This window comes from Myotis lucifugus, unplaced genomic scaffold (genome assembly GCF_000147115.1).
Source record: "Myotis lucifugus unplaced genomic scaffold, Myoluc2.0 scaffold_0, whole genome shotgun sequence".
NCBI lineage: Eukaryota > Metazoa > Chordata > Mammalia > Chiroptera > Vespertilionidae > Myotis > Myotis lucifugus.
Window position 1 is genome coordinate 53,655,066 of NW_005871048.1, and position 17,416 is coordinate 53,672,481.

The window sequence follows — 17,416 nt, forward strand, 5'->3', positions numbered from 1 at the left end:
TTCTGGGGTTCCTGGGTTCTACCAGATAAACACTGGTTACGCCCATATGGATTCCTCAGGGAGGAATAATTCATTCATTCACTCATTCGTTCAACAAATATTTATCGAGTACAATAAACAGTGACGTTCTTACCCTCAGGAACTTAAACCCTGAACCAGTCTTCCCAGGCTGAGCAGAGCCTCAGAATCACTGGAGGCCATTCAGACACCCGCATTTCGGGGAAGGCCGATGTAACAGGGCCTTAGAAACCACTGGCTGGGTGGAAGGAGAGGTGCTGGCCACTCTATGACTCAGAATGGAGACCCCGGGGAGAAAGTCAGCTCTAACATCCTCATGCGAAGGAGACCCTTCATTTCCCACCCCTGCAAGGTTGGTAGATTTAACAAATCAGAACACATAGTGCCCAGTTACATATGAATTCCAGATAAATAATAAGACATGTTTTAGTATAAGTATGTCCCAAATATCGTAGTATGTCTTGGTATGTGTATGCCCCATGCAATATTTGGGATATACTTAGATTAAAATGTTATTGTCTGATATTTATGTTTAACTAGGTGGCCTATATTTTATGTGGCAACCCTACACCTACCCCATCCAAAAATGAAGCCCTGAGAGCGGTTGACCTGCATGCCGTGTCCGCCCTCTGTGGAGTAATCCTACGCAGAACCTCTGTCCCTGCCTCAGCAGGCCTCTCACTGCCTCCTGGATGCAAATCTCAGCCGTGGGCCAGGGCACCCACACTCTGCAGGCGGAGAGGGAATGAGTCAGCCCTGGGACAATAGCTCACCAGCCCACTCAGAGGAACTGCTCTTCCCCTCCCTGTCATCGCAGCCTCTGGTCTCATGTGCCCAAACCTGCTGCTCCCAGCCCAGCTGCCTTTCTTGAATGGCCCTGCTTGCCTGGACTCTGTAAATGCTGGTCCTCTCTGGCCGGCTGGCCTCTTGTCCCGCGTAACAGAACTGCGTCATTAGGAAGAAAGGAGATAAGGAAGAGAAAGGTGTTTGACGTGAACACAAGAGGTAATCTCCGGGGATTGTCATACCATGATCCTAGGACTGCATCCTCCTGTAGGCTTACAAACAAAGCTGCTCTGATTTTATCAGTTTTATTTGTCTATTCCTCTGGGTAAGATTTTATTTGAGCAAAGGTGAGTAGCTGAAACCGATTCAAAATCACTATACAGTTGGCAACCAATTCTACAGCTTATTTTGAGGTGCAGAGGACACTATTGACTGTCTACCCAGCATCCGTTCCCTCTTTTTAACCCCCTAACAGAATTCTGATTTTTGTTCAGGGATTCATCGATCCTCAGCTCTAAAGGTGGGCCTAATTCCGTGGTCAGCAAACTGCGGCTCGTGAGCCACATGCGGCTCTTTGGCCCCTTGAGTGTGGCTCTTCCTAAGCCTTAGGAGTACCCTAATTAAGTTAATAACAATGTACCTACCTATATAGTTTAAGCTTAAAAAATTTGGCTCTCAAAAGAAATTTCAATCGTTGTACTGTTGATAGCTCTGTTGACTAATGAGTTTGCCGACCACTGGCCTAATTGATCAATGGAAACATCCTTCCCTTGCAAGCAATGGTTTCAGGAGTGGGCAGGTGACCCAACACTGGCCAGTGAGTCATGAGACTTGCCTCCCAGGGCTCTTCTGGAAAATGCTGCCTCACTCCTAAGAGAAACTGCCAAGACATGATGGTCCCTCTTCTTCCTCTGGATGTCACTCAAAGTCAGATGTCTAGCGTCGCTGCTGCCATCTTGATACCAGCCTGATGGTGCATAATGCTGAGGTGGCACAAGCGGAGAGAAAAATGAAGTTGGGGCCTTGATGACATGTGACCATCCTTCTGTTGAAGCCAGTTTGGGTTGGATTTTTATTACTTGCATCCAGAGATGTGCTTGGAGTGCCTATTAAAAGCTAATGTAAAGCAGACATGAAAATTTAAACTTCTGAGACTTGTGGCAATAAAGGTGGACATACCTGCCTCTATTTCTACCCGGGGTGGGGGGGGGGGGCGGGAGACAGAAATTTGCTCATCCTTATTTCTGTAGAGCTAGTACCCATAGTAGGAGTGAAATTGACTAGCTTCCCTTTTCTACAAGTTTCAATAAAAATAACTCTAGTTTAATGTTTGTTGATAAAGTCTAGGTGACCACTTGGAAGTGGATTGGTGGGGAAGGAAAAATAAGTTTAAAATAAAAATATATGTACTCATCCCTCTGGCAAAACCTTCATATTTAAGCATCCCCAGAACCATAAGAAACAGAGCCTGGTGTCTGATTGCCTGATGAGGTTTATCTGTGGAGCAAAAGGCAAAGGTAGAGAGCAGAGTCCCTCGGGCAGTTTTAAACTGCAGACTCCCCTGGTTCAGGCACACCCCACTCCGTCCTCATGCACTTGACTTTTCCTACCCCCTCCCTCCCCAATGAGTGCTGAGCTAGCCCCCTGGTTTTGAGGGTGGATTCCCACTTTCCACTCACACTGCCTTCTCCTGTTTCAAACATTTTCGTAAACCTATAAATCAACTCTTCAGAAAAGGTCTGGAGGCCTGACTCTAGGCTGTCGACTCTGAAAAACTGAGCTCGCTTCTCAGTAAAGCCACCAGAAACTAAGAACATCTTCAACCCACCAGCAAAGGCAAAACTAAAGTCATGGATGGCTCTAGGCCAGAAGCTCTTATTTCAGGACAGCAAGACTGAAACATATAAAGGAGGAAAAGAAAATATAATATGGATGAACCATGGGCACCAACAAAACAAACACGTGAAACTGGCAAGAGGATGAAAACAGACATACCAAATCGAGGCCAATTCATTCCATAAATATTTACTGAGTGCCTACTGCCCCGTGCCAGGCATAACCACGAGTTGCTAAAAATACAAACTGAGTCAGTTCTGTTTCTGCTCTCAAGAGATTCCTAATTTTCCTAGGGATAGACACATAAATAACTTAGGATAAATCTTAAAGAATGGAAGAATTCACAAAGTGGGAACGGTGGGAGATGGGAGTTATTTACACAAGCCACTTTGTACAGAATTCTCAGAGTAAACATGTAGGTAGTGTGTTTATGCAAAGAGAATGAGTGGCAAAGAGGGTGTGCAAGGGTGGTCTGTGGGGGCGGGAGATTAGTGTCAAGAGCACATTTAGCCTTCTCTCCTGCTCCAAGGAGTTTGACCTTCCTCACGTAGGTCATGGGTTTTAATTGGTGGTGGTTTTATTTACTGAATTATTTAAGCAACCAGATTTGGGATTTCATTTGAGAAAATTATCAATATCAGAAAATGTTCACCATAATATGTGAGGAAGTAGGTTATAAAGTGGTTTTGATTATCAATTGTGTTTAAGAATGAAAATAACCTCTGAAGGATATTCACTGAAATAGCTGATTTCATGTTGGGGAATTAAGGCTATGAGTGGTTTTTTGAACCTTTAGATTTCTGGGTTTCCTAAGTGCTTATTAACACATATTATTTTGCTGATTTAAAAAAATTGTATGTGTAGGGATACAGATTGAGTGAGACTAGACCACAGGGAGGCCAGTTGGCAGACTGTTCTCATAGCTCAGGTGGGATATAATGACTGCCTGGACCATGGCAGTGGGATGAGGGAAGGGGGTAGCTTCTTGGGCCATTTCTGAGGCAGAGTTGACCAGTCTAGGTGACCACTTGGAAGCAGGTTGGTGGGGAAGGGATAGAGAAGAGCAATCACGCCGAAACCGGTTTGGCTCAGTGGATAGAGCGTCGGCCTGCGGACTGAAAGGTCCCGGGTTCGATTCCGGTCAAGGGCATGTACCTGGGTTGCGGGCACGTGACCTTCTTGTCAGGGGTCCAAACCAGATTTCTTGCCATCCTCTGTTCACACTGGACATGAGTAGAGGGCTCTCTCCCTTCCTCTCTGTAAAAAAATCAATAAAATATATTTAAAAAAAAAAAAAAAAAAAGAGAAGAGCAATCAAAGATGACTCAGGGGATTGGAGAGACTAGGGGGCTTAACCAACTGAGAGGTCCCTTATTCCTGCTGGCTCTGTCCTTTGCCTCTTACACTCCAGGCGTCTGAACTTGACCTCCTTGTCAGGGATCCAAACCAGATTTCTTGCCATCCTCTGTTCACACTGGACATGAGTAGAAGGAAAGGCCATGTCTTTCCTTCTTGCTGTGACAATGGATTCCCTACTTCCCTGCGCCCACCCACAGCAACCTGCTTCCCACACCTATGAAGTCTTAGTTGGAAACTCCCTGTCTCCACTCACTGGGCCTGGGAGAGCCAAGTTTGATATCAGAAACTCATAAAGCTCAGCCTCTTTTAAGGCAATTAAAACTCCAGTGTGGGAGACCTTGGCATCCAGCACTTTTTCCACCTAGCCAACTCTTCCCACAGATCCAGCAGTCTACCAGCTTAGGGAGGCCAACACATTACCCCAGAGCCAAGCAGGAGATGACGCCACACACACACTGCTGCTTAGCGAGTGCAGCTCTCACTCCCCCTTCCCCCTGCAATATCCCAAAGCTCCCATTCAACAAGGAAAACATGGATATGATTAGGAGGCTATTTGTGGGCCAAACAGTTGCAGCCTGACTCTCATCAGACAGACAGGAGGGGGGCCAATTTCCATCAGAAACGCCAGGGGAAATGAGTGACAAGTATAGAAGTGAGCTGGCGGGGCCAGGAGAAGGAGCTGCAAAGGAGAAAATTGCCTCTATTAAGTCAAATTCGTCCTGGGATAATGGACTGCAGACTCGGTTCCTGGCCACCACACTCTTTTGCTTGATCGCATTAATCTGTCTTTTTTTCCAACTACATTTTTATTCCTGCCACCTAATAAAGTATAGGTCCACTCCCTACTCATATAAGGATCTATGGAACATGAGAAACAGATAAATTCAAACTAGAGGGCAACGTTTATAATCACTGGAACAGGCTGAGACCCAACTCTCGATTCCAAAAGGGAAACAATTTTAATTCAAAAAGTAATTTGATAGTCATATACTTTACAAAGGGTCCCCCTTGACCACAATACTGTACACCTAAAACTACGACAAAATAATATTGAATGTAAACTCTACTTGAAAAGTAATTTTTTAAATTAATTTGATAAAGACAACTTTCAAAAGTTTAGGCATAAAGACTTATGATAGGAGGGAGAAGAGCGAAATAGGATGAAACTTGGTCAGTGGTGTACTGGAGCTGGCTCTCGCTGGTTCCTGATGGCTGATTATCACATTTTCAGGAATTTTGCAAGTTGTTGACACAGCGTTGGTAGTTTGAAATCAGCCATGGTGGGAACATTTACACCATGGAAATTGGCAAATGCTGCAAACCAGGACAGCCTCTCCCGTAGCCGTTTGTTAAACACTAACCAGCACACCACTGAGTATGACCTTTTCCTTTAAGGGTCTATTTATATACACAATAATGTGTGTGTGTGTGTGTGTGTGTGTGTAAAAAGTCAGGAAGTAACCCTTTTGATTCTAGGTGGTGAGACTAACAAGTACTTTTAAATCTTTATTTTTACAGTGAACATAAATTCAATGTATAAAAACCAACCTTCTTTTTCCTTCTGAGCTGTCTGATTCGCCCCTGTACCCTCCTTCCTCTTTTTTAATCTCTTCCTGTCCTGGCCTCCTAGGTTTTTATTCTCTGCAGAGGGTGGTGCTGAAATCCCAAACTACTCAGATACCGCCAGGCAGACAGAACTCCTGGTAATAAAACAGACTCCAGGCTACAGGTGGAGAGAGCCCACATGAGGCTCAGCAGTGGCAGTGAGTGGCTTCGGGTCCTCTTCCCTGGGTGCAAAGCTTTATTACTGGTGGGTTAACAGAGGAGCAATGACCAGCTAGGGATAGCAGGAATTTCAGCCCACGTGATCCCAGGCTCTGTAGAAGGAACAACATCATCTCTCCAGGTGTTCATATCAGGTTTCACTAGCCGCACATTGGCCATTCCTATTGTTTGTAGAACAGGGTGACCACTCTCAACCTTTCACATCTTAGTGAAATATTACTATATCCTTGCCATAGTTGGGTGTTCTCTCAATTTAACAGACATCAACCCAGCACAGAAAGCCCAACTGACTAGCCCCAAATCACATCTAGCAGAACTGGGACAACAACCCAGGTATTAATATTGAACGTCAGGGTTTTTCCCTCTCAATTATATTGAACAGTTCGTGGGACCCTAAATTTCTAACAGTATTTAAATAATAAAACCTAAGCCACCGTATGGCAGAACGAACATCCGCTATGATATGCTCAATGCAGGAGCTGCCCCCTGGTGGTCTGTGCGCTGTCACAGGGGAAGCGCCACTCACCCAGAAGCCAGGCTCATGGCTGGCAAGCGCAGCTGCGGTGGCAAGAGCCTCTCCCACCTCCGCGGCAGTGCGAAGGAGCAGCAAGGCAAGCGGTAAGGACAGAGCAGACGGGCTGAAAGGAGCGAGGGATCCCAGACTGCAAGAGGGCGCAGGCTGGGCTGAGGGACCACCTCACCCCCAGTGCACGAATTCCATGCACTGGGCCTCTAGTAGTTAGAATAAAATTCAAGCTCCCATTTTCTTATGAGTAAAGAAATCCAAGACAGCCTTTTGGAGTAACGGAAAGGGGGCTACTAACCCTAATTTAACTTGGTTTTGGAGCCAGTTTATGGTCTCTACAGGAAGGTAAGATTCCACCAGCTTTCCCTACTTCCCACATACTGCCTGTACAGGAAACTTTGTGTAAATGCTGAAATTATTGCAGGTGTTGCCTCTTGACCACTTTCAATTCTTCCTAGTAGTTCCACAGATTGTGAATCTCAAGGCCCACCTGCTGACTCCAAATTCCCCTGCCTCACGGGAAGACGAGAAGGCTGGGTCAGGAAGGGCTGACTTACGCTCCATGGTACCTCCTCAAGCAGACAGTGGACGGCGTGTGTGCCCAGTGTGGTCCAGCTCTGGCTGAGGGCCTCCTTGCTCAGGTTACTCAGCTGGCCTGCAGAAACATCTGGCTGGCCTGTGATTGACAGAGCGGCCTGACCCTTTGCAGATAGGACCCTTCTACAAACAGGAGGGCAAAAGTATCTGGGAAATCGTGAACAGCTTTAGAAAAAAGGCAGCTGTTGACCAACCTTCTGAGCTAGAAGAGTTTTAAAATTTTTATCCAATCCAGTATCTTTTAATGCTGTTGCCAGAGGGTCAAGGAACCACCTAGATATGTAAGTAGCTGGGGCTCAGGTGCCCAGTCCGGCTCCTCCCCGCAGTCCCCAGTGCTGACTGGAGCACGCCCACTTGTAATTGATTTGCCCATTGTGCTTTCTTATCAAAATTTTGTTTCAGAAAAGAGTTCACAGTTGGGCGTTCTCTCAATTTAACAGACATCAGCCCAGCACAGAAAGCCCAAGTGAGTGGCCCAAAGTCACTTGGCCAGGAGCAGATGGCCACTACTTAAAAAAAGTAAGTAAGTTACTCATCCTATCTAACCATGTTATTTAAGAGGTTGAAGAAACTGAGGCCCAAGGAGGAAAAGTTCAGGCAGAAGTGAGTGGAGGAGCCAGGTCATCCCACTACGCCCACATCCCCTCTTGTTTCAACCGTCCTTGGACTTGGCAGGCAGATGACCTTGGCTTCATGACATACTCCCATTTTTTTGGTCTACCACAGCTCCTGCTTTAACGGTGAGGAAATGATCTAATCGTTTTCAATTTTGGACCTGGCTCCACTACCTGTACCCGCCTCCTAGTTGACTTAAGTTTCCTGTCCATGGACTCAGGCCAATCCAGCAACAGGCCTGCCAGACCCTGTGCTACCTCCACAGCCTCTGCCTCTCCACACAACGCAAGGCTGTATCGACTTTGGTGGTCCTGGAAACTGCCAAAAAGCCCCTATCCACCTGGGGTGTAACACACTGTAATACTTAATGCCCGTGCACAGTCTGTCTGATTCAGTGTGACTAAAGATGCTGATGAAAAACCTAGGAAGACCAGGTAGCTACACACGAGATAAGCACCAAAGTATACTGCAATATGCACACACACTGAGATCGCCAAGAGTCCTCAATCTTCCCATGAAGAGACAATGCCTGTGTCATTCTCTATGTCCTCTCCTGTCCAATCCAGAGTGGCAGAACTTCACCTATTGTCATGGAGGTTCCCAACTGGTGAACAGCAAACACATTAGCCTCAAAGCTCATCCCCAAGCAGTTCTACTAAATTGTGCTTATTTGCACGACGAAAGAATTCTTCCCTTTACAAACTGCACCACTGTGGTGTTTCCTTCAACAGCAAGCTTCTCTAATAACCGTACACTCTTCTTTACATACACATACTTTACAACTTCCGCAAAAAAAAAAAAAAAAAAAAAAAAAAGGTGCAAATGAAAACTGTAGGTAAACGAAAGTGAAAAAACAGAAGACAAGACCCAGAGCTGAGGCCATTCATGGCTCCTTGACTTTTTTCTGACACTGAGAATCTCAGAAAGCTGGAGCCCCGGGGAAACCGCCCTGCATCGGTACTTTGCACAGAAGCCTCCCTCTGCAGGCAAGTGTGTAGAGTGCTTCAAGCCACTAGGTTCCTTTGTACCAGGCTATTCTGGGGTGCCACTGCTATTCGCACCTCTCTCGAGGAATCTGGCCTGGTCCATGACATCCCACAGGCCTATAAATCAGGGGAGTTGCTGACTCCTCTGGACCATCTGAGTATTCCAGTCCTGTTTCCAATTCCTAACCCAACAGCAGCCAGTGCACTGGGACGTGGGAGTGCCGTAGTGTTACCTGAGGCTGCAACTCTCAGGATGCATCCCCTCACCCCAGAGATGCCCCCAAAACACTCTCTTCAAGTCCAAATGCCTGCCGTTCAGCTGCAAATCAAACGCTCTGAAGCACACACAAGGGACCCATCCAACGGGCCTTGGCGCCCCGGCTCACTGAGCCCGCCTGGGGAGACTTTCTTCAAGCCTGTGGGAGCCCCAGGGTGTAAAGATGGTGTCAGACCCGAGCCTCTGACACAGATCGGGCTGGCTTAAGAAGCTGTGATAAAACTAAATGATCTGACACTTTCTTCTTCATCCTCTTTTCTTTTCCTTTCACAAACAGAACAGGCTGCAAATGTGACCTACTTTCTCTTTCTTTGTGATTATGCAGAACTCACAAAGCTTTTCCTTGAGCCTGACTAATATTTTCAGTGACATGCTTTTCATCTTTCGGGAAAGGAGAGCCCGCCTCGGCCTGCCACAGCACATGAGTCTTGGTGAAATGACCGACAAGGGCACAGGAGGTACAAAGACTCCGCTGTGGGACTCATGAGAGACTTTCACTGAGCACAAGGAAAAAGAAAGAAAGAAAGAAAGAAAAGAAAGAAAAGAAAGAAAAGAAAGAAAAGAAAGAAAGAAAGAAAGAAAGAAAGAAAGAAAGAAAGAGCGAGCCAGATCTGGTCCCTGGAAAGGCATTTGCCCTCTGTGTGAAAGTTTTCATCAACAGGAATCACGATGTTATTGATGAGCGAAGTGCCTCCCAAGGTCCTCAGCGCAGCCCAGTCCGGGGACCACAGGCTCCGGGCGGCCTGGAATCTTTTTTTTTTTTTTTTTTTTTTTTTTTTTTTTTTAAATATATTTTATTGATTTTTTACAGAGAGGAAGGGAAAGAGATAGAGAGTTAGAAACATCGATGAGAGAGAAACATCGACCAGCCGCCTCCTGCACATCTCCCACTGGGGTTGTGCCCACAACCCAGGCACATGCCCCTGACCGGAATCGAACCTGGGACCTTTCAGTCCGCAGGCCGACGCTCTATCCACTGAGCCAAACCGGTTTCGGCGGCGGCCTGGAATCTTGCCCGACTCCAAACCCACTCAGGTACATCCAAACTCTGCATTTTGCATTAAAAATTAATTGCCTTCTTCCAACTCTTCAGTGAATCAGCACACAACAGGGTTTTTTATGTATCAGGAGGAACGATTTAGAGATAAAAACCAAGCACCCAGCGAGGGTGGAAACCTGGCTCTATTATTCAAAATTAAGTTGATATTGACTTCTCCCCGCTCTTTTTACCTTGGAGGCTCTGCACTTTTTCATGTCTGATCTGCTGTCCGTTTCTAAGAGTGAAATTCCAAATTATAACTTATAGTTGGTAAACATTTGCTTGGTGACTTTCGAAATGTCGCTGCTGGCCCAACCTCTGGCCCTAGGTTTCTGATCCAAAGCTTCCCCTTCATCCTCAGTGAGGTGAGAAAGCCCGCTCAACACTTACCCAATACATTGTCCAAAATAGAAACAGACTTGCAGCCTTGGACCCAACTGTGTTTGCTTCTATCCAGGTTAGTGCAGCTTCAAGCCACATCCAGGCTGTCTGGTCAACACTGACTCAGACATGAGCCGGACTCACGAGGTCCAGAAAGTCACTGTGCCAGAGTAAGGAGCACCAGCTGCACGGCCTTCAGCAATGTAAGGGCTGGGTCGGCTCCTGAGTATCACCTCTCGTAATTCCATCTCCACTACTGCTAAATATCATTCATTCGTTCATTCAGAAAGTAGTTACCAAGCGCCTCTGAGGCAGCACTGTGCTCAGGCAACACAAAGGTGAACAAAACAGCCACTGTCCCACCTTTCAGGAATTTGTGAGAGTGAAGACGAGGACAAGGGCTCCAAGTGTTACAGTGGAGGGAGCAGAGCGTGCTGTTCATTCTCAGCCTCTGCCTCTCCATTCCCCTTACATGCGCCCATGTGATTCCCTCTGGCCCCCCATCCTGGTCCCTGCTCAGCACCATGTGTATTTCTCAGTGCAGTTGTGACATTTAGCAGCAAAGACTGGAGAGCTGCTCAGTGGCATCAATTTATCCTCCTTCCTGTTTAAGTTCTGATCACACTCCTAGTTCTACCCACCAGAGCCTCGTCTATCTCTTGCTAGTTTCAGCATCTGGAATCCCGCTCTGTCTCGCACCCGGGCAGGGATGAGCTGCAAGCTGCCAGCCGGCCCGCCACTGAGTTCCACCAGCCTTTGGAGACTCTGGTGCCAGCTGTTTGTCTGCACCGCAGTGTGCTGTTGCTGGTCCCCCTGGATATGAAACCTCACCTGGTGGACAGAGACCTAACTCCAGGTCCAGTTCCATGCAGGTGGCACCACCCATCCTCCTGCCATTGGCTGGCCCGGCCTCTGGATGCAATGACAACTCTGGAAGGAAGAGCTGACCTCACAGGTGAAAAGGTAGACTAGCCAGGAAGAAGGTGTTCCAAAGAGTAGATCTAGTTGTTCCCAATGTATTACTCCGCCTTCAGGTATGCTACCAAAAACTATCTGGCAAAGAATCTCTCCCCTCAAAACTGGACAAAGTGAAAATGGCTAAACAACAGTTGGCATAAGGGACCTGGATAAATCCTCTCAGGAAGAATGGATCAAGAGCAAACAGGAGACAAGCCAGGAGCCATGTCCTCAGGGTCAAAGGAGAAGGACCCTGAGCTAGCAGTCAGGACGACACTGCCATCCTGCACGGCCCTACGCTGATTGGCCGGGAGTGAGGTCACCGGCAACTGTCTCACTCTCTGAGCCTCGTTTCCTCATTGTTAAAACAGCAGGTGATATAAGGCTATCTGAAACCTTTATTTTATTTTATTTTATTTTATTTGGGGTGGGGGGGCACTTTTCATATATTTTTATTGATTTCAGAGAGGAAGGGAGAGGGAAAAATAGAAACATCAATGATGAGAGAGAATCATCGGTAGGCTGCCTCCTGCATTCCCTACACTGGGGATTGAGCCCACAAGCTGGGCATATGGCCTGACCAGGAATCGAACCGTGAACCTCCGGGTTCATAGGTTATACTCAACCACTGAGCCACGCTGGCTGGGCTGAAATTTTAAATAGTCCTCCTCTTACTTCAAGCTAGCAGATGGATTTTTTAAATAAAACATTGTCAAAATGGGTCAATTTCTTGAAAAACACACACACAAAAAAAACAACAAACAAAAACAAAGCACCCCACCCCCAGCACGTAGAAGAGAAATGAATACACAATATTGAGTCATCTAGTGTGAAAAGCCAACTGAGACAGACAAGGCCTTTGACCAGAAAAGCAGGCCACGGTTGTTCAATCAAACGACGCCTTCGAGAGCCACCCTCCTGAAAAGGGCTTCCCTGATCACATACGTGAAAATCGCTGTCCACCGCACACTCTTCTTAAAGGCATCATCCCTACTGCCGTCTCTCATGAGTCCTGGACCACTGAAACCTGTTTGAGCTTAACCCAGAGCTGTTAAAACTCATCTGACCAAGGAATGAGTTTTTTATATTTATTTATTATCATCTTTCAGATGTAGATATACGAGTTTCACATTACAGGATATAGTACTATAAAATAAAGTTTGGGCTTTAAAAACAACAACAACAACAACATAAAGAAAGTGCCCAGCAAAACCCAAGCAGGCATAATCTTAATTTACCCATTTGACTCTTGAGCGACAGCGCATGGCTGGCTACATATTCAAAGTCACAGCCCACTAGGCCTTCTCTTTCTTACTCACTGACCCTTGGTCACTGCAAAGATATGGTCCAGCTGGGCAAAGTGGTGACCTCAGTCTTGGCCAGCCACTTCTTATGGGGCCTCGGGACACACAGCACGCTGTCAGCAAACCAGCCAGCACAGAACTAAATCACCGTGATGTCTTCCTGCCTGGGGACGCGCCTCTGCCTGCACGGAGACTGCTGGGGACAGCTAATTGCCTCTCAGCTCAGGCTGCACAGCTTTCTCACATCCGCCACTCCCCAGGGTCAGATTTTCTCGAGCTGCATTTTTTCAGAGAATAGGGGGGAGGAAGGGGAAAAGAGAGACAGCAGTGGTGGGCAGGAAATTGCTCTTTATCTTCATTATAACTTAAATCACCATCTTCAAAATCCTTCACTTAAAACAATAAAAAGTCCTTTCCCAATTTTCGGTTTAGGGTGTAAGGATGAAGGCTGATACTCTAAATTAGGGGCGGGGGGGGGTTGTTTGGGAGTGAGAAAAGCAGAGTGGCTTCCTCTCTGGGCTCTGACACTCTGGTCCTCGTCAGCAGAAGTGTTGAAGGGGTGGACAGCAGGTGCCCGCCCTGGACTTCTGTCACTCGTCTCCCTAATGCCCCTCTCCCTAGAATTCCACGGCCAGACCATCCTCCTTTCAGTGAGGTCTCTGCTGGACCTATTACACGTTGGTGTATATTTTACTATCAGTGGGATGTCTCCTTTCCTATATGTCCAAATTCTCTGAAGACGGACTGCATGCAGTTGGCTATTTCCAACTTGTAGTCAGTCCCATGACAGTTTCAATGCAGCTGGTCTCGAGTCACTGGCTTGCAGGAACCTCTTAACTGGATTTCTCACAAAGGACTCCGTCCGCGTACAGTTGTTGAGCCGATGTCCTCGTGGGGACAGGAAGGTCAGAGGCTTCCTAGTCCACCATCACTGACATTACTCCCTCTTGGTCTCCTCAAAGTTTCCATGTTCCTACTTTCAAATTACACTTAAGAGCACACACATGTCATTAACATTCATATGAAGAATTGGCCAGTGGTACGTCCCCTCTTGTTCTCTCCCTCCAGGCCAGCTCCTGAACAGCATTCTCTCTATGGAAAAGGGGTGGTTGTGGAGCTTGGTGAGTTTATTTCTTTTTGGTCTGCTCTAATCAAGAAACTGAATAGTGTAAGGGCAGAGCTCCGTGGCTGAAGTGGATGGCATGCAGCATGCTGGGGACTGGCCTGGAAGGCTGGGGACTGCTTTCCTTGGGACACAGGTCAGCCTGATGGCTGGTGGCAGGGCCGGAGGATGGCTGAGGCGCCTGGCATGGGGGTCTCCATGGGGAGGAGCAAGGTCTCGCTGATGCGGGCAGGGTTCACCCTGACACCAAGAGTTACTGAGGGCTCTTCTCAGAGCCTCTCAGCTTCCGAGAACACAGATAAAGACGTCTCAGTCACTGCCCTCACAGACCACTAACTCTTATTCAAACGAAAAACACATTTCTGATTTCTCATAACTCCCTAAGTGCTTTAAGAAACCACATTCTTAATTATCCACTCTACTGAGCTCCACCTTGATTTTAAGTCAAATTATTCCCAGTTTGCTCGTTGCTGAGGGGAAGTGTGTGGTAGAGGGATAAGGGGCAGCAGGGGGGAGGAGGCCTGAAAAATGCCTGTAAATGTCAGGCCAAGTTTAAACAGCTGAGGAGAACACCCCAGGTGGGAAGGACACAAGAGAGAGCAGACTGCATTATCTCTCAAGTTCAGGACTCCCTCCCCAATCCTGATATTATTTACTGCTTCCATCTAATGAGCTTTGATTTGTGGCCAATGACGGCACACAGCCAGCTGCATTCAGCAACCACATGACACGTGGTTTCCACGGAAGTTGATACACAACTGTGAACTAGTTCAAGTGTTGAACAGTCACACCACAGGGAGGGAAAAGCCTGCTCTGGCATCAGATGGAGTGACTGTGCAGAAGGCGGATCCCATGTAAGTGTGGAGGTTGTGAATTGTAAGTGCAGAGTCATGAATTAAGCTTGAGTAACTGAACTTCATGAAGCTTGCCCTCCTATCAGTCATCATCATGGTGGTTGTCAGACCAGCATCACAGAGATCTGGGTCTTGAAGACAGTTGAAGGTTGACCCACTGAGGGCAGCGCCTGGTCCTCGAAGAAGCATGTGGCTGTGAAACTCTTACAACAAGAATCAGTCTTGGTCAAACAAACGTTGGTGAAAATGTGGAGAAAATGGAACTCTCTTACATTGCTGGGGGTCATGTAAAATAGTCCATGGCAGTTCCTCAAGAAGTTAAACACAGAGTTATCATATGACCCAGCAATTCCACTCATAGGTATATATCCCAAAGAATTGAAAACAGGTGTGTAAAGAGAACTTGCACACAAATGTTCCTAGCAGCACTGTTCACAGTAGCCAAAAGGTAGAAACAATACAAATGCCCATCAACTGATGAATGAATGAACAAAATGCAGAATATCCATACAGTGGAATATTACTCAACCACGAAAAGGAATGATATACTGATACATGGTACAACATGCATTACACTTAAAATCAAAATGCTAAGTAAAAGTAGCCAGTTATAAAAAGCCATATATGGCATGATTCCATTGATATGAAATATCCAGAATATGCTAATCCATTGAGACAAATAGCAAATTATTGGTGCCAGGGGTTGGAAAGAAAGGGAATTGGGAGGAACTACTTCATAGGTATGGGTTTCCTTTTGGGATGATGAAAAAGTTCTGGAATTAGATAGTGGTGATGGTTGCATTATGCTGTGAATGTACTTAATGCCACCGAATTGTATTTTAAAATTATGAATTTTATGCTTCATGTATCTTCTACACACAAGAGAATTAGTCTTGCTCAATTATGTGCCTGCCTTACCCCCAGCACCCTGCCTTGTTCGTGTGCCTGCTGGTGTTGACTTCTAACTTTGGCCCATGGCCTGGGCTTCTTGGACTCTATCCGCCAAGTCTTGCTATTATGTCAGTGATTTCCAAGTGTCAGATCCCCAGTACACTCACATTAGGGCCTTCAGATCACCTCTTACCCCAACATACAATCAAGAGAATGTGGTCATCACTTCAGTATGACATTGCTGCTAAATCAGTCTGGTTTTTAAAATATATATATCAGTATAGTCTATTCTATTATTTTGCTCATGACTTTAAAAATTATCAACTCACATGACAGATATCCAGCAGCTTGTCTGATATCAGTTGGCCAGGGTGCCTCAACACAACTTCCCAGACCTCTCAGTTACCTGTTGGTACAACGAAAAATTACAATGAGTTAACTATTTTCATCCACCTCCAGAAAGTACAAAAGTGCATATTAAGCCAGAATGCATGAATTGATAGACCATTGATATTTAAGTGGGATTTCTCCTGTAACATTGAACTGATTGGCCTGAGATTTGTCAGCCAAGAGACATGGTCTTCAAGGGATCATGTACATAAGAATCCCATCAGATGCCTGCTTGAAATCCAGACGTCCAGGCTTCCAGACATTCTGATTCACGAAGTTTCCGTAAGGTCTCTTTGGCTCATATACTTGATCCTTTAATGTCTGCTGCATAGTCTCCAACTTGTGCACAAACTCAGCCTTCCTGCTTTCCCAGAGCTATAGACCCCGGCATCCCTCTACTGTCCCTAGCTGAGATAGAATGCCAGAAAGTTTCAGGGGCAGTTTTGAGCCCTTAGCTCTCGTTTTTTCTCTGAGATCTCTCATGCAAACTTCAACATAGTATTTCCAAGTACCTTTAGGACATCTCTAGTGGGTGGCTCTGCTGTTATCTTCCAACCTAACATATCTAGGAACCACACTGAACTTTGGACTTTTAGGCCTGTCTCCTCCCCCCTTTTCCACTGGGCTTTCTATTGCTCTACAATTCATACTCATCCCATTCTTTGACATCCACCTCTAGTCCCACTTTCTCCCCAAATGTCTTCGTGATAACCCTAGGCACGTCCAATTTCTCTCTTATTTCAGCTGTTCATAGCGCTTACTGCTGGCATCATACTCCTTGACTGCCAATCACATACTGCCTGTGTTGCTCCTGATCATCCCTTTGGGCCTGTTTCATGGAAACTCCTAAAGTTATTTCACAGGAACTGTGTTTGGTTCACTATTGTTCAGGCCTAGCATGTTGTCTAAACACTACCTAAGAATTGCAGTGAGTTCACATTAGATGCTCAGTACAAATATTTTTTAATGCAATTGTGCCTGAGTTCAACATAAGAGCCACCACCCCAGTGGCCACTTTCTCCAGTAAGGGCAACCCTCCTCTACTTCTGGTCTGCTTCCTTAAAAACATGAAATAATGGCCAAGAAACACCCTCCCCATCCCTCCTCGACCTGCCTCACCTAGAGCAGGGTGCCCTCAAGCCTCTCCCAGGGGATGCTTTGCAAATGCAGAGCCCTAAGGTTGGAAGATGCCATAAACCACATCCCTTTTGGGATTTCATGCCGCATATACTCACTTTTGGTCATTTTTAGGCATGGGAATAAACAACAAAGACACAGTCCCTGCCCTCAGCAAACATAGCCTATGAATGCTCCCGAGAAGTCCCTCAGTAGAGATTTCAGGTTTAACTGTATTTTCACAAACTATACTCTCCCTCCCCGCCCTTTTTAAAAAGCACCTAACAGTCCTAAGGGCCACAGGACTCTACAATTCATACTCATCCCATTCTTTGACATCCACCTCTAGTCCCATCAGAACCAACCTTGTCCCTGCCCCACGCCTGGTGAGTCCCGGGCTCACCTGGAGGTCTAAATCACAGCCATTAACATGTGAGTAGCCAGCAATGTAACAGTCAAGATTTTTGAAGACATTTGTCTGCCTCCCCAGCACATCAGCCTACTCCCAAGTGTTGGGTGAGGAATAAAGAACTGATCTTCTTATTTCCCACTAGGAAGCCCCACGCCCCCCTGAAG

The 17,416-nt window shown here is 46.4% G+C and overlaps 1 protein-coding gene across 1 annotated transcript in view; it reads right to left on the reverse strand.

Moving 5' to 3' along the window:
• Positions 1-15,740, reverse strand: part of PDZD2 (PDZ domain containing 2) — a 227,294-nt gene extending 211,554 nt beyond the window's left edge. Inside the window, 1 exon segment of the mRNA XM_006081480.3 lies at positions 15,664-15,740. The gene's annotated coding sequence lies outside the window, so the exon portion shown is untranslated.
• Positions 15,741-17,416: the final 1,676 nt, after the last annotated feature.